This window comes from Salvia splendens, chromosome 5, assembly GCF_004379255.2.
Source record: "Salvia splendens isolate huo1 chromosome 5, SspV2, whole genome shotgun sequence".
Lineage (NCBI taxonomy): Eukaryota > Viridiplantae > Streptophyta > Magnoliopsida > Lamiales > Lamiaceae > Salvia > Salvia splendens.
In genome coordinates, this window is record NC_056036.1 from 43,728,579 (window position 1) to 43,755,411 (window position 26,833).

The 26,833-nt window shown below is 39.9% G+C and overlaps 1 pseudogene; it reads left to right on the plus strand.

Moving 5' to 3' along the window:
* The first annotated feature begins 1,029 nt into the window (after positions 1-1,029).
* On the plus strand, positions 1,030-15,049 carry LOC121804349 (annotated as a pseudogene).
* Positions 15,050-26,833: the final 11,784 nt, after the last annotated feature.

The following is a 26,833-nucleotide window of genomic DNA, read 5'->3' on the forward strand; positions in this document are numbered from 1 at the left end:
TCTAACTCCCACGTGGCTTCCTTGGGACCATGGTGTTTCCACAACACTTTCACTGATGCTATCGACTTGTTTCGCAACTCTTGCACCTTCCGATCTATGATTGCCTCGGGCCTTTCCTCGTAGTTCATGTCGGGGGTTAGGATCACCTCCTCTTGATGAATCGCATGCTTGGGGTCGAACACATACTTGCGCAAGTGCGACACATGGAACACGTTGTGCGCATTCCCAAAACTGGGAGGTAACGATAAACGGTACGCTACAGGACCTACTTCATCGATAATCTCGTACGGCCATACAAAACGCGGTTTCAGCTTGCCCTTCATTCCAAACCTCACAACTTCTTTCGTCGGGGATACTTTCAAGAACACTTTGTCACTAATGTCGAATTTAATTTCCGTTCGACGCACGTCGGCATACGACTTCTGCCTATCTTGAGCTTCCTTGATCCTTGTGCGGATTTGATGCACAATTTCGGTCATCTCCCTTATAGCGTCGGGTCCTAACATCTTCCTCTCGCCAACTTCATCCCATTAAAATGGAGATTGACACTTCCTGCCATACAAGGCTTCATATGAAGCCATATCGATCGTCGCTTGATAGCTATTGTTGTAGGCGAATTCAACCAACGGTAGAACAGTTTCCCAACTTTTCTCTCGATCTAAGACAACGGCTCGCAACATATCCTCAAGTGTCTGAATCGTCCTCTCTGATTGCTCGTCCGATTGCGGGTGATAAGCAGTGCTGAAGTTCAGTTGCGTGCCCAATTCTCGTTGCAAACTCATCCAAGACTTTGATGTGAACTTCGTATCGCGGTCTGACACAATGGTCTTTGGCACTCCATGCAATCGCACAATCTCATTCACGTAGAGATTAGCTAACTTATCCGCGCCATAAGTAACTCGAATTGGTAAAAAGTGCGCGCTCTTAGTTAGTCGATCGATGATCACCCAAATTGCGGTGTTGCCCTTCTGTGACTTTGGCAAACCCTTCTGTGATTTTTGGTTGCGTTTTTATTAGGTTTTTAAGGGGATGACTGGGTAATGGTATCCAATTAATAATTAATATACATGTTTTGAAATATTTAGGCTAATATGTAGTATAAGTCTTGATTCCACCAAGAATATTTTTAATACTCTGTATTCCAAAATTGTCATTCAAACTCAACAATGATGTAATACCATTAGCAAAAGTGAAGATCAATTGGTTATCATGTTTAATTATTTTTTTTAAGTATTCATCTTTATCCACACACAACTAAATATTTATGTATCAAGAATTATGAGCCCTAAATATTGGAAGATTTTAGCTTGTAATAATAATGTTGATAACACTTGTGATTTTAGTGTTAATGTCATTTACAAGGACAATTTTTAAAATTTATGAACTATTTTTTTGTTGTTATCACGTGAATTTATTCTCATTTATGTATATTCATTCTTTTTGATATTTTTTTTCTTGTGAACTTTTATTTTGTTGAATATAAATTGTCACTAATTAATTTGTATTGATGGTGTTTTAGTATGTCATTAAAGTGTGGTTGTTTTGTTTGTATTAGATATTTTAAATTGTTCTATTCTAATCAATATTTTATTCTTTCTCTCTTTTAAATTTACATTTAATTAATTAATTTTTTTTAGGGTTCCCAACCTCATTACTGCTGCCGCCAACGTTCTTGAAGTTTACATTGTAAGAATTCAGGAAGAGGCTTCTCCGTCCTTAGCTCACAAAGCTGCTGCCGAGCCCAAGGGTGGTGGAGCCGTCTTAGCTGGCATTTCCGGTGCCTCACTTGAGCTCGTTTGCCATTATAGGTTTCTTCTTTTCCTATATCTAGTATTTACTTGAATTATGCCTTTTCTTTGTCGTAAATAATTCAGCTGTGCAATGTTGAAAAGCTTTGTCGCACTTTTTGGCTAGGAGGATGCTCCAGGAAAATACTGTATTGCAGGGCATGTTGTATTGAGAAATTGTCCTCTTGATTTTAGTTTTCAGCTTGGTTTGATGGCTTGCATAGCTATACTTTGTTTTTAATTAGTTAATATTATATGTGTTCAAATTGATGATTGGAGTAATTAGTTGAAATTTGTTGGAAATGTTTGAATGTTCGTAGGTAAAATTACGAAATTTTTGTTTCCAACAATGTTACTAGCTCTCCCACTCTGCATGATAGAGTCTTAATATGAAGCTAAATTCATCAAATGCAACAAATGCACCATCATGATTACTTATTTTGTGTTCTATTACTTATTGTCTTTCACATTGTTTAAGATTGTATTAAGAAAGTAGTGGGGTTGTGGTTGAGCTTACATAACATCATCATCATTATCATACTCAGTATTTTAACCTAGTTTTGGAATTCGGATTAATATGTAGCTATCTACTGGAGTAAATTTTGTTAATATTAGCAATGATTTTTTTGTTGCACCCACAATTTTTAAGAATGAGTGTCAGTTTCCTCAAGTAATTTGTTACAATGGAAAAACAGTATTATTTGTTATTTCAGATGCTAATTCGATTTTGTTTAATGCCGTGTAGGTTGCATGGTAATGTGGAGTCATTGGGGGTGTTACCAAATGGAGCTACTGATGGTGGAAAGAGGAGAGACTCTATTATATTGACTTTTCGAGATGCAAAAATATTAGTTTTGGAGTTTGATGAATCAATATATGGGCTACGAACCAGGTGTGATGTAACCTTATTATTGCAAATTCCTTTCCCACACGTTGAAGGAACACAACGCGTTCTATGGTGCTATTGGTGGCACTCATATAGTCATATGCATATATAAGTAGCTCTTTACATTATTTGTGACAGGAAAAATAGGTCTTTGATTTATTTTTATTTATATATGTTGCTATATTTCTTCAACATGAACTTGTGAACTCAAACTGCCTACATAACAAACCTGAAGCTGTGGAGAGTAATTTCTGATTGTAAGTTGCAAATAGAATGAATGTCTGTTGTTACTAGTATGCCTCGACACGAACTATCATGAGAATGCTGTTTGGTGGTAATTTACTTATAGATACTTTTACTTCTTCTCTTTCAGTTCCATGCATTGTTTTGAGGGTTCTGATTGGGTTCACTTGAGAAGAGGCAGAGAATTTTTCCCAAGAGGCCCACTAGTGAAAGTTGATCCATTGGGGAGGTGTGCTGCGGTGCTTGCATATGGATTACAAATGATAGTCCTCAAAGCAGCTGAGGTTTTGTAACTGATCTATCTTTACTCTGTTACAGTTCTTTTGATATGAATATTTTGATTACTAGGAACACGATATATATTTCTATTGCTACTACTAGATATTTACTCCATATTGTATCATGAACTATTTCGAATGTTGAGGATGATGAATGTTTGAGCCATGTGGATCATGCTGCTTTCAAGTAGTAACTGCTTATATCATTTTTTTTAATTGTAAATTCAATTGTGAAACGTGATGTTAGGCTAGCACTGGTTTAACTGCACCTGCAGAGGACAGTACTTTCAGGGCAGCTGCTGCATCTCGAATTGAATCATCGTATATTTGTGGCTTACAAGATCTTGATATGAAGCATGTTAAAGATTTCATCTTCATCCATGGTAAGTATTCTCATCCATGGTAAGGATTCTGATTTGTTTTTTTTTGGCATCCCTTTTTAATAAAGGGTGGTTCAGAAAATCCAATATGGCTAAGTATATATTCTCAAATATTTGTGTGTGCTTTTTGTCGCTATAGATTTCCTAATCATTGTAATTTCCTTACCCATACTTCAGTGGAAAGTTTTGATTGTATACTTCAGAATAGTCAATAAAAAGCATGCACCAGAACCAGATTGAGAATCAGCACTTTCTTATGGGCTACAGCACACAAATTTCCTTTCTTGTAACTGCCGATGTTTAATTGCTGATTTTGAAAAGGGCTTATGATGATTTTTTTTTTCTGTTCTGTATTTTTAATTGGGTGCTAATCTGATCTTTATCTTTCCAAGTTATAGGTTTCCCAATATATGCTTGGTTTGATAGCTTTGATTTCTAAAATGACTGCATTATTCAATTCTATCAAGTGTCGTTTTCTAAAAGGCAGAGACTGACTATTACTTGTTTGGTTCTATTGACTTTCTCATCATTGCCGCTCCTTTTATCTCAAGTTTAAGTTGAGCTTATTGGTTACATGGCAAAAAAACTAGTTTGGGAAGTCTACGACATAGATCTTTTCTGTATATTTTCCTCTGAGTAGGTGGAATTGTCAAAATCTTCTCTAATTTGGATAATTTGATGCTAGTGATAAAGGAAAAATCTGTTTTATGCTTTAAGGTTGTAGTTACCAGATTTTGACCTTCTTCAGTTAAAATTTATAAGTTATAATTTAATGTGGTTGTGGATTAAACTAAGTGAGAGTGCAGTTATAGACAACTCCAACTCAGTGAGACACTCTTGACCGCCAGCAACTAAGTGGTAATCAATTTATAATAAATGATTAAATTCTCAATTCAACTTCATAATTTTTTTGGGTACACCAAAGGTCTCTAATAAGAGGACTCTTCTGATTTGCTGTGAAAGAAGTCTTACTTGTAGCCATTGCTTGGTCTAATCAGTGGTTTTATTTAATCTTTTGTTTTTGCTTTTAGGTCCTTACTATCCTGATTATATTTCTCTAAGATTCAGGCAACTAATTTGTGATCTGTTCGTATATCTTTTCTCAGCAACTTCATTTCATTATGAACCTCAGCCAATTCACAGCAACTCCTTTTTTGAATGATTAAAAGCTATTTTTCAGGTTATATTGAGCCTGTTGTGGTAATTCTTCATGAACATGAGCTTACATGGGCGGGTCGGGTTGCTTGGAAACATCACACTTGTATGGTTTCAGCACTCAGCGTCAATACAACATTAAAGCAGCATCCGCTCATATGGTCAGCCATGGTCAGTGTTTTAAAATTTGATCCTCTTATTTTACTTATAGGGTCTCATGTAATTGTTCCAACTATATTAAGAGCTTATCATGTCATGTCTTAGGAATATTTTTTCTCTACGTGCTAATGTTAATATAGCATATTTTTGTGGTGCTAGAGGTTTACTTTATGACCTACATCCATCGTTGAGAAAGCCTTCATTATGATGCCTCAGTTATCTTCTATTTGTACCTGTCTTAGGCATTGATAGATTACAAAGGAAGAACGTTGGAGTTTGTACACTAGCTTAAAGCTAACCACCCTCTAATATCCAACCAATGTTAATCTGAACTAATTACTATATTTTTCTATATGATTTTCAGAATCTCCCTCATGATGCATACAAGCTTCTTGCAGTTCCTTCACCTATTGGTGGAGTTCTTGTAATTGGTGCGAATACAATTCATTATCATAGCCAGGTTTGCTCTTTTTGGCATTGCATCTTCGGTATCACCTGCTTTTCCATCCTTTTTGTCCTGCTCTATATCTGATGATGCTTAATTGGTCAGTCTGCTTCATGTCACTTGGGGTTGAACAATTTTGCTGTTCCCGCAGATGGAAGGTGAAATTTCTGTTTCACTATTTCTTTCTGCCCCTTCTTTTCTCTATAATATGTGGAGAAGGATGTATTACCATTCAATATAATCTACTAGTTTTTTAAGTTAGACCGTGCATGTATTATTAGACTAACTATTGGTTCATTGCTGACTTTGCCTCTTATAATGATTTACATTAGGAATAAGTGCATCACAAAGCACGGTGCCACCTTTTAGGATAGGTTATACATTGTTCTTCCGTCCCGTTCCTGAAAAAACTACTTATTGTACATATAGGTTTGCTGGTTTTAAAGGTGATATTTGTAAACATAGTACTTACTGTTAATAACTTTGATTAGAATGTTTGATATCTCCACCTAGCCTTTATTACTAAGAAGTTGCATTATTTCTAATGTATATGCACTCCTCTTTCAGTCAAGAGATGCCTAGGTCTGGATTTACTACGGAGCTTGTTGCCGCCACTGCGACATGGTTAACTAATGATGTTGCTGTGTTCTTCTCTAAATCTGGGGAGCTGCTTTTGCTTACTCTTGTTTATGATGGGAGGTTGGCGATTTATTACTCTCACTTGGTTCTCCTATTGGAGACATACGGAAGTGCTGTATTCATTTTGTTTAACTAAGTCAACCCTTGCATCTAATTTTACATATTCTGTTTCTGACATGGGTGTTTAGAATATTCTTTTGCTGACTTATCTGGCTCAACAATTTTATCTTATGATCTGTTGGTAGAGCGTGTTACTGGGAATATCTGGAAATTTCTTTATGTTATGTTTATAGCTTTTCAAATATTGCCAGATTAAACCTCTGCAGATCTGGTTTGAAAGACTTCCTAGTGATGTGTTATCATTTTGGTTGAGAGTATGCAAAAATGAGATACTTAAGCTTCAAGTGTAGAATATGATGTATAAATATGCCTGGGCTATGCATTGTTGGCTTGCCTTTGATTGTGTAAAAACTAGGCCGGTGACATTACTTATGTAGTCATATACTGTATATTTGATATGCTGTCCTATTCAATTCTGCAGAGTTGTTCAGAGGCTTGAACTGATGAAGTCAAGAGCTTCAGTCCTTACATCGGTCAGCCACATTAAGTTCATGTTATTGCACATTACCTGATGAACATCTGCAATGATAGATTTTTCATCAATTGAACTTGATTTTTTGTAGGACATTACTACCATTGGAAGCTCGTTTTTCTTTTTGGGCAGTCGGTTGGGTGATAGTCTGCTTGTACAGTACTATTCTGGAATTGGAGCTCCAACACTAAGTCCTGGTGTAAAGGAAGAGGTTTGTCATTTTGACTGTTAGAACTCAGGATGAGTATATTTCAAGTGTGCTTTCTTAAAATAAGACTTGATCTTGAAATGCGGGATCTGTAAGTGCTGGCATAATATTAGCCATGGGGTTTGGAAGTCTCTAGTTCTTTTTATGTATCTTAAGGCACGGTTAACTCAACATGGGCTGTGCATGTTCTCCTTTTCTCTAGGTTGGGGATATTGAAAGTGATGCCTCTTCAATGAAGAGACTGCGGAGATCTCCTTCTGATGCATTGCAGGATTTGATTACTAGCGAGGAACTTACATTCTATGGCACAGGCCCAAACAATGCGCAAATAGCTCAGGTTAAACCATGATCTGCATTCTTTGCTGAGCTCCATTGTGTTAATTTTATTATGATTTTTTTAATGTGAAGTAGAACTACGCTCAAAGAGAACTGGCCTGTTTTTTCTTAAAACTAACCTTAAATTTTTAATTGTTTTAGCATCAAGAAAATTCTATACGTATCATATATTGCTTTGATATCAAGGTTGTCATTTATTCTCTGCTGGAGAAATGATTAAAGTTTGTGACAACCTGACAATAGTGCTTCATTAGGATCGTAGAAGATGCTTCTTCAGCCTATCTGTGATGTTTGTTTTTATAGTTGATGGTGCTCTATATAACATCAGCCTCTCTTCATGAGCTTGAATTTTGTTTGGGAAAATGCTTTAAGCAGATTCTGAGAATCTTCTCAACAGAGAGCCTATAAATATACATTGCTTTGAATACGGCCAATATTTATAATTTATCTATCAAAGATTTCAATCAGAAGGCTCAACAATTGCTTTGAGGATGAATGTAACAACTAAACTTCACCAGACCACCTTGACTTGCGTTTATTGTTGGATCTCTCATTGTAAGTTTGGGACCATAAGGTTTTCTTCACATTCTCCCCTAGTACTGATAAATTCGAAACATTGACAAGCCTTTTAAAATTCTAGCTGCTTTGAACTTTGCATCTTAGTTTCTTACTGAAGCGCAATTTTAATTTTAGAACAGCGATATTATGTTTATGGACTTGAGGTTGTACTCATCTCGAATGTGAAGTCATATGAATTAACTAGATGATATCCTATGGTTTCCTATCGTATCTTGGGTTCTGTTTCTGTTGCAATTTGACCTTGATGAACTTGATTGGATGTCATGTCAGATCTCGCATAGTATGCTGATAAATTTCATTCTAAGCTGCTGAATTGACATTTGATTTTAATGCATTAATACTGAAATATAAGTATTTTAGAATTTTCTATTTTTTAAGAGATGAGTTGGTTATTTGGTTTTTGCAGAAAAACTTTACCTTTGCTGTACGGGATTCATTGCTTAATATTGGTCCACTAAAGGATTTCTCTTATGGTTTGAGAATTAATGGTGATCCAAATGCTACAGGAGTTGCGAAGCAAAGTAATTATGAACTGGTTAGTTGTAGCTTCATTCTTCAGTTTAAGTTGGCTTATCAGTTGGTAACCAATGCATTGCTAAAAGTGTTGTCCTTATTTATTAAATTGTCCTTCATTGTTCAGACATTTATAGTCCTTTGTTATCTGATATACAAATTATGTATGCATCCCCTATCTAGGTATGCTGCTCTGGCCATGGAAAAAATGGTGCTCTCACAGTACTTCAAAAATCAATCCGCCCAGATACAATAACTCAAGTGTGTACGCCTCCTTTTACTCACTACATGGGCTTTTTAAATATCTGGTTATTGCTGTGCTTCTTGTATAATTCTGGAAGATGTTTAACCCTACTGTCCTACACATGATTTTTCTAATGTCTAGTAGTAAATATGAATGAATTATCTGTGAATAAGTCAGTATGTTTTTAGAACAGAAAATGAAAAGTAAAAAATCATGTAAGTTGTGGTTATTCTTACATTGTTAGCTTGTCATGCGATGCCTTCAGTTATATAAACTTAGTTTTCTATTGGTAAAACTATTAGACTACACACTTGTGGAAAACTGTCAAATTAAGATAAAAAACATAAGAATATCTCTTCTTAGAATCCGTGAATGTCAAATTTCTATTTTGACATTGGAACTTAGTAGTTGGGATGTCAATCAGACCAAGCCCGTTTGTTTTTTTAGCTAGATTAATACTATTCCTTATCTTCCCAGAAAACATATACTCCCTCATTCAAAAAATAGAAACATTTGAAACGGCACGGGTTTTAATGCACAATTGGTACAGTAAGTGAGAAAAATTGGTAAAGTAAGAGAGAGGAAAAGAAAAATGAGTAAAGTAAGAGAGAGGAAGAGAAAAAGTAGCGAAAGTAGAGTTAGTGGATTGTGGGGTCCATGTCCTAAAATAGAAAGATTCTAAAGTTTCTATTTTTAAGGAACGGCCCAAAATGGAAATGGTTGCTATTTTAAAAAACGGAGGGAGTATATAAAGAAAATGCAAAATAAATAAATAAAATGTTTGATCTACACTTTGAAATTGTCCTTTTTGTAGGGTCTTAAATATTACAAATGCCCCCATGTGTATTTGGTCTCCATACATCGTTGCGAACTATATTTTGATGTATAGCATTTTCTATTAGGGTACTATACATAATGTCTTGTGTATAAGTTGTATAATTAAATTAAGGCTGAGTAATATTGAGAGCTTCTAACTTTCTTCTTCGCAGAATGTAAAGCTTTAAGAGAATTTTAGTTTTTCCTTGATTGTTTCATGATTTGTTTATACCTTGTTTCTGAAGGAATCATTACCTGGTTGCAAATGAATTTGGACTGTCTACCACAAGAATTTGCGCAGTGACTCCTCTAAAGGAGTAGCTGACGAGGATGAATATCATGCATACTTAATTATTAGTTTGGAAAATCGTACAATGGTATGCTGTTGTTCACCTTTTCCTTCCGAAGAAGATAACATTTGGAAATTAATCACTATCTGTTGTATAAAACTCTTAATGCCTTGACCTGTTATTTTCTTACAGTTGTATTCTGTTCTTGTTTTACTCTACAGGTATTGCAAACTGCTAATAATCTTGAGGAGGTAACTGAAAATGTGGACTATTACGTCCAAGGAACTACAGTTGCTGCAGGAAATTTATTTGGAAGGTGTGTTTCTTAGTCTACCGATAAACCATCATATAACATCTTTCTGGTATGTGTGTGCGCGCATGTGTTATTGGGAGGGGGTTGGAGGTTCTGGAAGAAATTAGTCCTTTTCTGGAAGGAGGTGAAAAATGGTTCTGCTAAAGACTAAATTATGCATGGGGTTCAAATTACTTATTGTCAGCTGTTTTTTAACAGCACACAAATATGCTTTATTAGGAGATTTGATGGTGAGAAGTTCTCTTCTTTATAAGATTATGATAGGGAGAGTGTTTTGGCACCTTGGTGCATCAAACATTTCTGTGACATTAGTTTGAAAATCTTTCCTAGCTGTTGAATGCATGGATTCCTGCTTATGTAGAAAAAGTTATCTTAGCACAATACCTTGATGGAAATTCTAATAAGTGACTATGTTTCATGCTAATATTCAAACAGACGTCGAGTTATTCAAGTATTTGCTCGTGGTGCTCGGATACTTGATGGTGCTTTTATGACTCAAGATTTGAGCTTAAAATCTTCCAATACAGAGATGAATGCAGCTTCTGATGGGGCAACTGTGTCCTCAGTTTCCATAGCTGATCCTTATGTGTTGTTGAGAATGAATGATGGAAGCATTCAGCTTCTTGTTGGAGGTATGTCTGGACAAAGTTTATAGAGTTGCAATTACTTGGCTGTGTTCGCTGTATGTACTTTGCTTTCAAGAATCTTTATTTCTATTTAAATATACAAAATGGAATTAAATTTATATCCCTTGGAGATCAATCTTGCAGACCTAACATTCTAGTCTACAATCTATATACATGTATGTTTTGTTTTTCAGAGAGACATTTATGGATACAACACATATTTTTTTCTTATTTCCAAGCGTCATATGGTATACTTAACCTTTCCTGACATGTTGGTTGATGATTCTTTTTCCCAGATCCATATACCTGCTCTGTTTCAGTCATCAATCCACCAGCATCTGAAAACTCTGATAAGTTGGTATTAGCTTGCACTCTCTATCTTGATAAAGGTCCTGAACCATGGATTCGTAAGACAAGTACTGATGCCTGGCTTTCTACTGGGATTGGTGAGGCTATCGATGGGGCTGATGGTTCAACACATGATCATGGTGACGTGCACTGCGTTCTATGCTATGGCAATGGAGATCTGGAGATATTTGATGTACCTAACTTTAACAGTGTTTTCTTGGTCGATAAATTTGTATCTGGAAGGAGCCACATCTTAGATACATTTTTTCCATGGCGCAGCGAATAATCATATAAACCTCACAGACAAATGTTCTGAAGATATTGGACAAATCAGAAAAGAGGCCACTCATAATATAAAGGTGGTTGAGCTGTCTATGCAGAGATGGGATTCAGAGCATAACCGGCCATTCCTTTTAGGAATATTGTCTGATGGGACCATTCTTTGTTATCATGCTTACATTTATGAAGTTTCAGATAATACTTCCAAGACTGAGGGTGTCGTTTCTTCTCAGAACTCCGTTAATCTTAGCAATACGAATGCATCTAGGCTTAAAAATTTACGATTCGTTCGTGTCCCCTTGGACACATATGCAAAAGAAGAGACACCATCTGGAGTCTGCTCACAACCCATCACTGTTTTCAAGAATGTTGGTGGTCTACAAGGTTTTTTTCTTTCTGGCTCAAGGCCAATGTGGTTTATGATGTTTCGAGAGCGGCTTCGGATGCACCCACAGGTTAGTTTAATTCAATTACTATGCTACTATTCTTATAGCATTTTGTTGTAATACTAGAATATTCATATTCCAGTTTTCCAGTAATTAATGAGCTCATTAATCACTCTTACCATTTTCTGTTTAAGGGGTGTGATGGACCTATAGTAGCCTTCACCGTTCTTCACAATGTTAACTGCAACCATGGGTTTATATGTATAACTTCAGAGGTTAGCTTTCTAATTATGTAATTCTGCTGGAACCTTGTTTGCTATGTCAACGAGCAATATATAATCTTCCTTTTTTCAGGGTGCTCTGAAAATATGCCAGCTTCCAGCTTTATCATATGACAATTATTGGCCTGTACAAAAGGTGCATGTCCATCAGTTCTCGATTTTCTCTTCTCCACAAGTCAATTTGTATGCTATTGGTCATATGTGTCTAATTTGCTCATGTGAGTTGCTTTTCTTTGTGTTTTGTATGGGTGCCTTTGCTCTCTCACCATTAGCTATTGGGAGTGCTGGCAGATTGGGCTGAAGGGGACTCCACATCAAGTTACCTATTTTGCAGAGAAGAACTTTACCCTGTTATAGTTTCTGTTCCAGTAAGGGCAATCTCTATCATGCAGTCTTTTTCTCTAGTGTATCAGCAATCAGTTTCGTATATAGTTTCCATCAGCAACTTATCGAATATTGAAGTCTGTTTCCATGAGTACTTACGTGACCCAATTCTGCCTCTCCATGTTGCGATTACCAAATGATAATAAGATATAAAGTTAAAGCTGGGTTAACTAACCATTCTTTTGAATTTTCATGTAGGTGCTCAAGCCACTTAATCAAGTGATCTCATCTCTTGTTGATCAAGAAGTCGGAAATCAGTTTGAGCATGATAATATTAATATGGAGGGGACATATCCCATGGAAGAATTTGAGGTTCGGATTATGGAACCAGAGAAAATAAATGGCCCCTGGCAGACTAGGGCTACTATTCCTATGCAAACTTCTGAACACGCTCTTACTGTGCGAGTGGTGACGTTATTTGTAAGCTCAACTTCACATATTTTGCTGCTTCATTGGACATTTGACATTGTTGTTTTCTCCATTTTTCCCCCATGCTATCTGGTTTTGCCATTTTCTTTATGAAGATGGTCAGATATCTGTGGAATTTCCATAGTCCCTGTTGTGTTTATGTACTCTCATAACACCACTGCACAAAGAAATGAGACACTTTTGGCAATTGGAACTGCTTATGTACAAGGAGAGGATGTTGCAGCAAGAGGACGCATTCTTTTATATTCTGTTGAAAGAATCTCAGACAATATACAGGTGAAGGTAGCTTGATGTTTTACTTTGGACTCTTTTAACTAATATGAGAGTTGTATGAGACTTATTCCAGAGTTTCAACCAGTCATATTGTGTCTGATCTTTCCCTTTATATTTTTAATAATTCAATGCTTAACTTTATCCTAGTCTTTTCATGTTACAGAAGTCTATTCCAAGGAGTTGAAGGGTGCTATATCAGCTCTTGCATCACTTCGAGGCCATTTACTACTTGCTTCAGGTCCTAAAATTATTCTGCACAAATGGACAGGCTCTGAGTTGAACGGTGTTGCCTTTCATGATGTTTCACCTCTCTATGTCATGAGCTTAAACATCGTAAGCCCCTCTTTATTCTACATGAAACATGTGTATATATCTTTGCTCCTTGACCCGAGGACGGATATAGATGCATAAACAGTGAACTCATAATTATCTGGAAACAAATCTCACTTGCTCTTCAATCTATGCTTTGGTCCAAGCAATTCTATCATGTGCATTTTGCTATGTAGAGAGAGGTAGGTTAATGGTTACAGAAGGCATGACTTGTCCTATTTATAATTGCTTTATTTCCAACTGAACATCCTAGTCATACTTGTTCAGTATGGACATCAAAATCTTAAATACTTTCAAGATTATTTTATCACTGAATATGGTGTTGCCAACATCCTCAAATTTCAATTGCAAGGAAGCTGAATGTTGCCAGTGTAAAATTTTCAGTTGATGCATCTTTGTCCAGTTGAGATAGCAGACATGCTCTGTCAATTGCTTAGATTTTCATCTTTGTTAAGACGTGAATTGAAAAAGCTTATGGGTTGGGCGAGTTTTTCTAGGAAATCTATATTTAACTTTCAACTTAAAATGCTTTTCTATCTTGTTAATTGCAATCTGTTATACCCTGTTTGGTTTTATAAAACTCTAAAAGAGATGCAGCACTGTAGCTTTATTATGAACTTTCAAGCTTTTTTACTGGACTTGCTGTTAATCATGAAACTTGTGCAGGTTAAAAATTTTATTCTTCTCGGCGATATTCACAAAAGCATATATTTTCTTAGTTGGAAAGAGCAGGGCTCTCAACTCAATCTGTTGGCAAAAGATTTTGGGTCACTTGATTGTTTAGCAACTGAGTTTTTGATCGATGGAAGCACACTCAGCCTCACTGTTTCAGATGACCAGAAGAATGTTCAGGTTAGCACATTTGTGAACAAATAATGAAACATTTCGAGTGTGTTTTTTCCTTTTTAGGTTGCCTTTTGATTTCTATTTAATACTGTATTTTATATGTGTATTTTATTTTGGTAATTGCAAGTGAAGTATATTCTTCTTAGTTTAAAAATTATATGTATAAATATAGTGTTTCTTCTTTCTCTTTCTGAATATTTTGTAATATGCTCATATATATAAATGGTTATATGTGATAACTGGTACCTTTTTTTGCAACAATAGATATTCTATTATGCTCCAAAAGTATCAGAGAGCTGGAAAGGACAGAAGCTTCTGTCGAGAGCTGAGTTTCATGTTGGCGCCCATAATTTCTACGGTTGCAGCTTCTTCCCGCATCTGCTGATCGAACTATGCCTGGCTCTGATAAGACAAACCGATTTGCCTTACTTTTTGGTACCCTGGAAGGCAGCATTGCACCTCTGGAGGAACTTACCTTTCGTCGTCTGCAGTCATTGCAGAAAAAGCTCGTAGATTCTGTCAGCCATGTCGCTGGACTAAATCCACGATCTTTCAGACACTTCCTTTCGAATGGAAAAGCTCATCGCCCAGGTCCTGACAGCATTGTCGATTGTGAGCTGCTCGTGCAGTACGTATCTTACTCTTTTGCACACATCGTTAGCCTATTTTTCTATGTGCAAAATAAAAAGTTGCCCTTTTTTTGGCAGTTTCGAGATGCTGGCACTCGAAGATCAACTTGGAAGTGCTATTCAGATCGGTACGACACGGATGCAGATCATGTCTAACTTGAATGACCTCAGTGTTGCCACAAACTTCATGTTGTGTTGAATAGTGGTCTTTAATCTTTATGTAATATGCTGAGGTTAGAACCTGACAATACTATTTCTCATTAAATTAGTTTCTTTCTTGTATTTGTAAATGAAAAATTTTCAGTTCTACTCAACGATGTAACCATGTGATAATGTAAAATTAAAAGATTCTGATGCAAATATTCATTTATTAAATCTAATTGTAATGGTTATATCATTAACCATCTCTTAAAGATTAAATTATGTGGAATTTAATGATTAAAAAACCAATTATAAGAGTGAAATTGGGATGAGGCAAAACTTTGGAGACGTGCCAATATTAGTCAGGCCCATAATGGCAACCACAATCATTATTGAAAGAAAAAAAAATCGAATACATGATTTTAGTTTTAATCTTACATTAACTATTTCATCGGTTCATATCATTTCAAAATCGATAAATATGAGATTATTTTTAATATAATATTGTCAATAAATTTATTTTGGATAACTCCCAAATGAAAAGCACTATCCCATATACAATTGTTTTCAACTTCAAGAATGCACTTCCCACTCAATTGTGCAATTAGTTACATACTCGTCAGCTTTGGCAATAAGATTACTTGATAAAATTCTCTTTCATATCTCAATGAACATTCCCAACGCACGACTAAATTTATTCACAAAACATCAATAGTCCAAGAAACCATCAATAGTTAGATCTAAAACATTCACCTTCACTAGTTCTTCAAGAGATAAAAGGCATCAAGCAGGAGCAAAACAAAATATAGATTCTCACCCATAGTTTCAAAAACTTAATCTTCTATATACTAGAAATAGTTAGTAAATACATTCACTTCTTCTACTTCTTCGCCGACTTCTTCTGCTACTGCTCCTCCGCAAACATCTTCTGCTGATCCTTCGCCGTCCTCACTCGAAGCCTATCCAGCTCCCTATAGTTGGTAAGGTTCTTTTTAAAGGGGCAAGAACACAAGAAAGTGAGGCACGGATGATGGTCATCAACACCGTTGCCACACTCCCAACACACACTTTCGTTTTTGCCATGAACACGCCGAAAGTGACTACAAACCACACTACTATCAGTTGATTTAAAAATGCAATCTGGGAAGTTGCACAAGTAGAACAGCTTGGGCGGTTCCTCTTTCGCCTTGGGCTGCTTCGCATTCTGCACACCGATTTAAAAATGCAATCTGGAAAATTGGTTCTTTTTTGTATATTTTTTTTCACCGATTGGAAAATTGGTTTTCACGGTGATGTTTAGATCTATTTAGATCTAAAGATCGAAACTTTTGATGATGATTATCTTTGATTTTTCACCGATTAGAAAATTGGTTCAAAATTGGAAAATTAGTTCTTTTTTGTATATTTTTTTTTCACCGATTGGAAAATTGGTTCAAAATTGGTTTTCACAGTGATGTTCAGATCTAATTAGATCTAAAGATCGAAACTTTTGATGATGATTAGCAGATCTGTTTCAATTTTTATCAAGAACAAATTTTTGGTGAACATATTTTTGATATAATTGATCATGATTCTGTATCGATTTTTTCATCGATTAAATTCACCGATTTTTTCATTTTTTCGGTGTTGTTTGTATCTATTTAGATCTAAAGATCAAATTATTCTTTTAAACTTTTGATGATGAGATCTGGAAATCCGATTTCAATTTATATCAAGAACAAATTTTTGGTGAACAAGTTTATGATATAATTGATCTAATTGATTTGAACAAATTGTGTTTTTCTATTTTTTAAAATTTTTTGTAAAAGATTTGATATTTAAGTTGTCGGTTTGCCTAATGTGGGGAGGAGGCCGAGGAGGTGCTGGTGCTGTTGTGCACAAGCCAAGGGTGCGAAGGGTTTGTCTACACTCCAGGTATGCTTGCTAAATTTTTTTGATATTTTTCTGTGTTCTTTTGGATGAATAATTTTTAGTATTTAATATTTAAAACCCATTACAAAAGAATTAGCTAAAGCCCATTTTTTTGTAGTAACCCATTACAAAAGTTTAGGTTCATTACAGTTTTAGGCCTAGAAAAGGTTCATTACAGTTTTAGGCCCATTTCTAGCCCTAATAATCCAAAATCCCATTCATATTCGAAATTAACCTAATTTTTGGGTTTGTTGATATTTCTCTTACAAAAAAATTAGCTTAAGCCCGTAAGATTCAAAACCCAGTTCATTACATATTTAGGCCCATTTTCCCTAAACCCAAAACCCGTATCATATTCGAAATTAACCTAAATTTTGCTATAAATATAACCTTTTTTTTCAGTCTGAAAGTGAAGGGTATTCTCTTCTATTTCTCTTTAGTTTGATGTTCTGTTCATTCATAACATAATTTGGGTTAATTTCGAACTGTTTATTGCAAATTGCAAATAGCATTCGAGATCAGTATGATTCTGTTTATTTGATGATTTTGTGTTTTTAAGATCAGCAATATTAATATGTTTGTTTTTGGATTGGTAATCTGTTCATTCTCGCCCATTATGTGATCGGTAATGTATGAATCTGTTCAGTCTTGCTCATTTTGAGATCTGTAATGTATGAATCTGTTTATTTCTCGCCTTGCCCTTTTTGAGATCAGTAATGTATGAATCTGTATATTATCAGTTATCCTCGCCCATTTTGAGATCAGTAATGTATGAATCGGTTTATTTCTAGCCCATTTTGAGATTAGTAATTTATGAATCTGTTTATTTTATTTGAGATTGGGTTTAGCGTTTATTTGAGATTGGTATGAATCTGTTTATTTGAGATTGGTATGAATCTGTTTATTCTCGTTATGTTTATTTGAGATTGGAATGAATCCGTGTTTTCACCCATTCTCGTTTTGCAGGGTTTGGGTATCCTAGGGTGGCAGTGGGGTGGCCGTGCAGGGTGTTGTGCCTAGGGTGGCCGTGCAGGGTCTTGTGCCTAGGGTGGCCGTGCAGGGTTTGGGTAACCTCACTCTTGTGAGTATGTTTGTGAATATGTTTGCGGCCAATGGTGTGCTGAAGAAGGACAAGGGATTGCAGAATGCGAAGCAGCCCGAGGGTATTCTCTTCTTTTTTTCTGTTTAGTTTGATGTTCTGTTCATGCATATCAAAATTTGGGTTAATTTCGAACTGTTGTGATGAAATTTGGTTTTGGATTTAGGGCTTCAAGCATTACAACTAGCATTTGAGATCAGTATGATTCTGTTTATTTGATGATTTTGTTTTTTTGAGATCAACAATATGAATATGTTTATTTGAGATTGGTAATCTGTTCATTCCCGCCCATTATGTGATCTGTAATGTATTAATCTGTTTATTTCTCACCTAGTTTGAGATCAGTAATGTATGAATTGGTTTATTTCTCGCCCATTTTGAGATTAGTATTTTATGAATCTGTTTATTTTATTTGAGATTGGTATGAATTTGTTTATTTTATTTGTGTTTGGAATGAATTTGTTTATTTGAGATTGGTATAATCCGTTTATTCGCCCATTCTCCCTTTGTAGGGTTTGGGTATCCTAGATTGGCCGTGCAGGGTCTTGTGCCTAGGTTAGCCGTGCAGTGTCATGTGCCTAGGGTGGTGTCGCGGGGTTTGGGTAACCTAACTCTTGTGAGGATGTTTGCGGCCAAGGGTTTGCTGAAAAGGACAAGGGTGTGCCAAAGAAGGACAAGGGTGTGCAGAATGCGAAGCAGCCCAAGGCGAAGGAGGAACCGCCCAAGATGTTCTACTTGTGCAACTTCATAGTAGTGTGGTTTGTAGTCACTTTCGGCGTGTTCATGGCAAAAACGAGACAGTGTGTTGGGAGTGTGGCAACGGTGTTGATGACCATCATCCGTGCCGCACTTTCTTGTGTTCTTGCTCTTTAAAAAGAACTTTACCAACTATAGGGAGCTGGATAGGCTTCGAGTGAGGACGACGAAGGATCAGCAGAAGATGTTTGCGGAGGAGGATCAACAGATGTTTGCGGAGGAGCAGCAGCAGAAGAAGTCGGCGAAGAAGTAGAAGAAGTGAATGTATTTACTAACTATTTCTAGTATATAGAAGATTAAGTTTTTGAAACTATGAGTGAATCAGGAGAAAAGAGAGTCAGTATTTTGTTTTGCTCCTGCTTTTGATGCCTTTTATCTCTTGAAGAACTAGTGAAGGTGAATGTTTTAGATCTAACTATTGATGGTTGCTTGGACTATTGATGTCACGACCGCCCTTTAGGGTTAATAAATATGGGCGATTGTGATTAAGAGAATTTAATAACAAGACGAGAAGAATTAGGGCTTCAAAGACGAATTTGACCAATGATTAATATTCAAAGGAAACGACCAAGTATTTGTCATAAACCGGTAAAATCCGAAGTATTCAATATCCAAATAATTTAAGTTGCAAGCCCAATAAAAGATAAGTGAAAGAAATGTCACAGCGGAAACGACTAAGAGAAAGAGTGACGTCATGTGTGAAGACACAACGACACCCATAATTCAAAGACAATAGTTCGATCACCAGTTAAATTGCTCAACACCACCATACCCTCGTCGCCGCTCAACCTGCACATAAGGAAAACACATGCAGGGCTGAGTACTATAAAAATACTCAATGGGCTCATGCCGAAAACATTGTCAATAAAAATTGTCATTTATCATGCCATACTTAAGTAACCATCGGGGTTTAGCTTTAGGAAGGCCCGAGGCACTAAAATCATTTCCCATAGTAAAAGTCGACTGATCAGTCATTTTCCCATAGACGTTAGCCATATCTGCCAATACATGACTTAGAATGTGGCCACAAACCAAGCCACTAGACCGGCCAGCCCGTACGCTAGCACACGATCTACCATAGGTGTACACTAGTCCAAGTAGGGTTTGCGGCCCTACGAGGACCCGAATTCGATTTATATAACAATGGCGCATAGCCACATCAGATAGGCACGTTAAAATCAAATCACGACATGATAAATACAGTTTCATTTCCATCGATAAAATATTTAGGACGTTGTCCTTATTTAAAAGAAAGCCCACCTCGTTCGTTTAATTTTTCTGAATTTGAGCTCCTTACTTTGACTCCAGTTTTATCTGCAGAGAAAATCCCCTTCATTTAGTTCATGCTTCTACTCTCTTTCATTTATTTCCGAGCTTAGCGGCCATTCGCATCCACTCATCTGCCCAAGCACATTTATTTTCCTTTAGCCCAAGAAATAAACTCTAATCATCCCAACTCCTTCAAAAAGTCATGCTCAAACTCAGTCCATCAAATAACTCCTCTCGGCCAACTTAAACATGGAATTAGCCCATTAATCACTTATCTTTTCCAGCCACACATTTAACCTACATACTAGCTTTTGTTATCCCAAATGTGCATAAATTCAAACTTCTCATTCCCGTTACCTCTTGTCTCCCAGCTCTCGGTTTCTCAGCTCTATGCCGTCGTTCTTCCAGCCGTACCGTCATTCAGCTCCAGCACCGCCACGAGTAGTAGTATGCCCGTCGCCTCCTAGTTTCACATAGTCAAAGCCGCTGCCGCTGTTGCTGCAGTGCGTGCGGCAGCTCGGCGTCGCACTTCACTCTCCCGGCCTCTCCCTCGTTCTACTCTTTCTTGTATGCCATCAGCACCGCCGCTGTTTTTCCTCCATCTATCTCTCGTCATCCCCTCTTCACTCTCACGTCTCCGATTTCATAGAAAGAACTCTCAACGCGTCACTGTTAGCATTCCTCATGAATCAGTCGAGAAGCCTCATAATGAAGAACGAAGAGTCAGCGGTTATAACAACACATTAAAGAGGAACATGTAAAGTTGTCTTTCAATTATGAGAAATTGTCTTCTCATTTTCTCGTTTCTTAACTATCTATGCTAAGGTGTGTTAGTCTAGATCCTTCTATAGGGCAGTATATATTGGGATAAAATTGTATGTTCTTCATCATCCATTACCTTATGAAGTGACTAAACATTGAATCTCATATCCAGCGTTTTGATCCTTTCTTTCTAAATATGGGTCTACTGCATTTTCTTCATGGTATCAGAGCAGGTTTTTAACCTGTCTCTCTTACCCTTCCATCTCCCTTCCATTTTTTTTATTATTGAAACCATGGCTGAGTCTTCAAGCTCAAGCAGTACATTGCATAGTGATTCTACCTCTTCCTCCCTCACCTCTGATATTCCCACCTTACCAAATAACCAACCGATCTCTGTCAAATTGAATGACACAAATTATTTGATATGGAGGCAACAAGTTTTAGCCACAATTGAAGGCTATGGGCTGGAGTCTTTTCTCACAGGAGATCATCCACCCAGAATGATTCAAGACCAAGGAACTGAGCGAATGAATCCAGAATATTTAAGTTGGCATCGTCAAGATCAACGATTGTCGGCCTGGATCCAGTCTTCTCTCACCGAAAGTGCAATTGTTAGGAGTGAAGGGCGGAAGAGAGGCAGAGAGCACGGGATATGCTCTCCAATCACACTTAATAATTTGTAAATGCAGAATAGAGAGGAACGATCACTTGATTGAATGGAATGTAAAGAAATATCAATCCTCCGCAGAGGCCTACGACCAAGTCGTCCAATACAAATGATCTCTCCAAGATATCTTGGACTCCCTAGCTTACATTTATTTATACTGTAAAATAAATACTAGAATGCATAAAATTAGGAATCCCATGATTTGCTCCATTTACTCCTTTGCAGCCTTGATTTAGGAATCCCATGATTTGCTTCCTTTACTCCTTCGCAGCCATGATTTTCTCACTTCCAGCTGACTGTCCCTTATGATCTGCTTCCTTGATCTTCTCACTTCCACTAACTGCCTTCCCACTTCCTCGGCGGCTGTAAACCTTCCAGCCGCTGGTCCTATCAACTGCCCCCGGTCGTCGAAACAGCCTTGTCCGCAAGGCTGAAGAATGGAAATTGACCCTTGACATCTGCCACATCCATCCAAGTAGCTTCATCTTCCTCCAACCCGTCCCATTTGATGAGGACTTGGTCAACTGTTTCGCCCTCCCGCAGATCAGTACGCCTTGACAACACCTTCTCGGGTAGAATTGGAGGGTCAGCGCTGACGAGCCCGTCCGGCAGCGTGGCCTCCACCGGTGCATCCCCGATGGCCCGTTTGAGAAGGGAAACGTGGAATACCGGGTGGATGCGGGACGAAGCGGGAAGCTGCAAACGATAAGCTGTCGCGCCAATGCGAGCCTCGACCCGAAAGGGCCCGAAAAAACGCGGAGCTAACTTCCTGTTTCGGGCCGTGAAGAGGGTGGACTGGCGATGGGGGCGGAACCTCAAATAGACCATGTCACCCACGCTGAACTCGACATCCCGTCGCCGCTTGTTTGCTGAAGCTGTCATACGGTCTTGAGCTCGCCGGAGATGATGGCGTAGCAGTTCCAACACCTCGTCGCGAGAGCGAAGAGTGTCTATGACGGCTTGGGCTCGAATCTCCCCCGGGAGGAAGGTATGCAAGGTGGGCGGAGCTCGACCATAGACCACCTCGAAAGGAGTCATGCCCGAAGCCGAATGGGTGCTGGTGTTATAACAGTACTCTGCCCATGCTAGCCACTTATTCCACTGCTTCGGTCGGTCAGATGAAAAACAACGCAGGTACGTCTGCAAACACCGGTTCAAAACCTCCGTCTGCCCATCTGTTTCGGGGTGATAGGCGGAACTCATCTTCAATGTTGTTCCCGTGGCCCGAAACAATTCCTTCCAAAATGAGCTGAGGAAAATAGGGTCACGATCAGACACGATTGACCTTGGAACGCCATGAAGACGAACCACCTCGTGCGTGAACAGCTCCGCCACCTGCCGGGCTGTGAATGGGTGTCGAAGGCCTATGAAATGACCATACTTGGAAAGGCGGTCAATGACGACAAAAATGCAGTCAAACCCCCCTGCCTTCGGTAGACCGGAAACGAAGTCCATGCTAATATCCTCCCAAATACGGTCCGGAATTGGTAGGGGCTGCAAGAGACCGGCGGGAGACTTTGTTTCGGTTTTATGCCTCTGACACGTTGCACAAGCCGCGACGAAATTTGTGACTTGCTTCATCATTCCAGGCCAAAAAACGTTTGAAGCAACCCTGCGGTATGTTCGGTAGGCGCCAGAATGTCCACCGGTAGGCGTGATATGGAACTCTGCCAGCAGCCTCGGTATCCATGGGGAATGGGGGGGGACCACAATCCTCCCTTTGTAAAACAGAGTGCCGTGCACCAGCTCGTAATGAGGGGAGGTTGGCTGTCCGGCCTCCAGTGCAGATTTGATTTTTGATAGGGCCGGGTCCGAGGACAAAGTTGCCTGAATCGTTGACCATTCCGGCCATGACGGAGTTGAGATGGCGGAGAGTTCCAGCACGTCCTCATCTCGACGGGAGAGGGCGTCGGCCGCCCTATTCAGCTTTCCTTCCTTGTATACGATAGTGAAATCGTAACCCAATAACTTGGCCGCCCAATTTTGTTGCGCTGGAGTTGCTAGTGGATGAGCTAACAGTTGACGCAGACTGCGCTGATCCGTGTGAATGATGAAGCGGCGGCCCAACAAATAGGGGCGCCAATGGTGGATCGCGAGGACGAGGGCCATGAGCTCCTTCTCATAGGCTGATTTTGCTAAACTCCTAGGGGACAAGGTTTTGCTGAAGTAGGCCACCGGTTGACGTTCCTGCATTAATACCGCCCCTAGGCCTCTGCCCGAGGCGTCACATTCAATCACAAATTCCTTCGTGAAATCTGGCATCCGGAGTAAAGGTGCGGAAGTCAGTGCTTTTTTAAGAGCGTCGAAAGCGGAGGCTGCCGCCGTTGGCCAGATCCAAGCGGCTTTGGCGTGGGGTGTCGGTGGTTTCTTTAAGAGCTCCGTAAGGGGGGCTGCGATCTTGCCGTAGTCGCGGATAAAACGGCGATAATACCCTGTTAAGCCGAGAAATCCGCGAACACTCTTTAAAGAAGTCGGAGTCGGCCAGCGGAGGACCGCCGAGATCTTGGCGGGGTCCATTTTAACACCCTCAAGGGACACGATATGCCCAAGATACTCGACGCTGTCCCGCCCAAGAAGACACTTTTTGGAGTTGACGACGAGGGCGTGAGCGTGCAAGGCTTCAAAAACACGTCGAAGGTGGCGCATATGATCTGCCCAGGTCGTGCTATAGACGAGGATGTCGTCAAAGAAAACCAAAACGAACTTGCGTAGCGCCGGCCTGAAGATGTCGTTCATCAAGCTCTGGAATGTTGCCGGGGCGTTGGTGAGGCCGAACGGCATAACCAGGAACTCATAATGACCGGAATGTGTGCGAAACGCCGTCTTGGGCACGTCGTTAGGGGCTACCCGGATTTGGTGATAGCCGGCTTTCAGGTCGATCTTGCTGAACCACTTGGCCCCATGTAGTTCGTCAAGTAATTCCTGTATCACTGGAATAGGATATTTGTCGGGAATGGTCCGCTTGTTCAGTTCCCTGTAATCGACGCAAAATCTCCAAGAGCCATCCTTCTTACGCACAAGGAGTACCGGGCTAGAAAAAGGGCTAGTACTTGGCTGAATCACCCCGGAAGTCAACATCTCGGCGACGAGCTTCTCCATTTCATCTTTCTGTAAATGATTATACCGATATGGGCGGACAGAGACGGGGTCAGTACCTGGTCGCAGAGGTATGCGATGGTCAGTGCGGCGGCGGGGGGGTAAACCCGTGGCCTCCCGTGTGATCGAAGGGAACTCCTCTATCAGTTTCAGCAGTTGCGAATGGGCTGCCTGGGACAGGGACGAGCTGATCCCGAAAGGTTCCGCCACGACCTCTTTCTGTACCGAGTGGAGGACCCAGCAGCAGTCACCTTCCTCGAGGCAGCGGAGGTCCTGGGAGGAGCAGGCCCGCCGCATTAGAGTTGGATCGCCTTTGAGCGAAACGTGCCGGCCGTCGACTGAAAAATCCATGGAAGAGTGCTGCCAATTTGCCCAGACGTATCCGAGAGAAGCGAGCCACGATACCCCCAAAATTACGTCGATGTTCCGGAGGGGAAAGACATAGCATGAGACCACAAACTTCTCCTTCTCTAATGTAAGAAGCACGCCCCTGCAGAGCCCTGCTGCTCGTCGTGTGGTCCCGTCGCCCAACACCACCGAGTAGGGCGATGTGGGAGTAATCGGCAGCTGGAGCCGCTGGGCACACTGTTCTGAAATGAAACAGTAGTTAGCGCCGCTATCCACCATCACCTTGACCTGTTGTGAGTCGATTTCCCCAAATAATTTCATTGTATTGGTCGTGTCCAGCCCATTCAGGGATAGGACGGAGAGCTGCGGCTCCACGTTGTTGTCCACAAGTTCTGACTCCTCGGGATCTGAATCAGCGGCTGATCCTTCTTCCTCCTCGCAGATCAGGACGTTGAGCGTCTTGGGGGGGCATCTATGAGTCGGCCCGAACTTCAGGCCGCACTTGACACAGGTCCCTGCTGCTATGTGCCGCCTATACTCCTCTGGAGACACGTTCCGGAAGCGTTTGGATAGGGGTCTTGACGAGCCAGAGGAGTGAGAGGGGGATTGGGAGTACCCCTTTGAGAAAGAGCGAGCTGGCTGGTTTGCATATGTTTGTGGCTGGGTGGATGATTGGGTGGGCGCTGATCGCGGGGGCTGGGCGGATGCCATCATGTCAATGTCCAACGCCAATTCGACCGCATCCTCATACGTAGTGATTTTGGCGGCCTTCATTTGTAGGCGGACCTCAGGGCGAAGTGCCGCCATAAAAAATCCCAGGTATTGATGACACGAGATATCTGGAACCTGTGCGAGTCGCGCCTCGAAAGCAGCCACGAAGTCCGTTAGGGAGCCGGTGTGACGGACTGCGGCGAATGCTTCATATTCATTCAAAGCTCCATTGCCTCCAAAACGTTTCATCAATTCCCTTGCAAATCGAGCCCACGTCAGATCCGGGACTCGTTGTCGTAACAACTGGTACCACGGGAGGGCAGCGCCTGCCAGAGCTACCATGGCGACGCCAACCCGGTGCTCGGGAAGGGTTTCCGAGATCAGAAAAAACTGCTCTGCTCTTGCCAGCCACGCGAGGGCCTCTGAGCCGTCAAAGGTAGGCATGGGTGACGTCGATACACCACCCGCAGCTGTCGACTTTGACCCCCGATTCGCTGAGGTGGCCTCGTCCTCCGGTCCGGACTTATCCTTCAGCTTGAGTGAAGCGAACCCCGCACGCATCTCCTCGCGCATGGCGTTCAGATTAGAACGTACCTCCATTACTTGGTCGTCGGTGCGGCGGAATTGGGCATTCAGTTCAGTCACCGCCGCGTCCAACAAGAGCCTGCCCTGTTCCAGATTTTCCGCAGCCTTCTCCAATTCTTCCAGCCGCATGTCCGATCGAGAGCTAACCATCGCTCACCGCACCAATTGTTAGGAGTGAAGGGCGGAAGAGAGGCAGAGAGCACGGGATATGCTCTCCAATCACACTTAATAATTTGTAAATGCAGAATAGAGAGGAACGATCACTTGATTGAATGGAATGTAAAGAAATATCAATCCTCCGCAGAGGCCTACGACCAAGTCGTCCAATACAAATGATCTCTCCAAGATATCTTGGACTCCCTAGCTTACATTTATTTATACTGTAAAATAAATACTAGAATGCATAAAATTAGGAATCCCATGATTTGCTCCATTTACTCCTTTGCAGCCTTGATTTAGGAATCCCATGATTTGCTTCCTTTACTCCTTCGCAGCCATGATTTTCTCACTTCCAGCTGACTGTCCCTTATGATCTGCTTCCTTGATCTTCTCACTTCCACTAACTGCCTTCCCACTTCCTCGGCGGCTGTAAACCTTCCAGCCGCTGGTCCTATCAGCAATGGTGTTGGTTGTTGGACTGAGATCTACAAATGATATATGGAATGCTCTTGAAACAAGCTTCTCAAATCAGTCAAAGGCCAAGATGATGCAGTATAAATTACAACTCCAGACTATGAAGAAGGAATCCTTATCTATGAGGGACTACTTGAGCAAAATAAAGAATTGTTGTGATTTACTTGGAGCTGCTGGATGC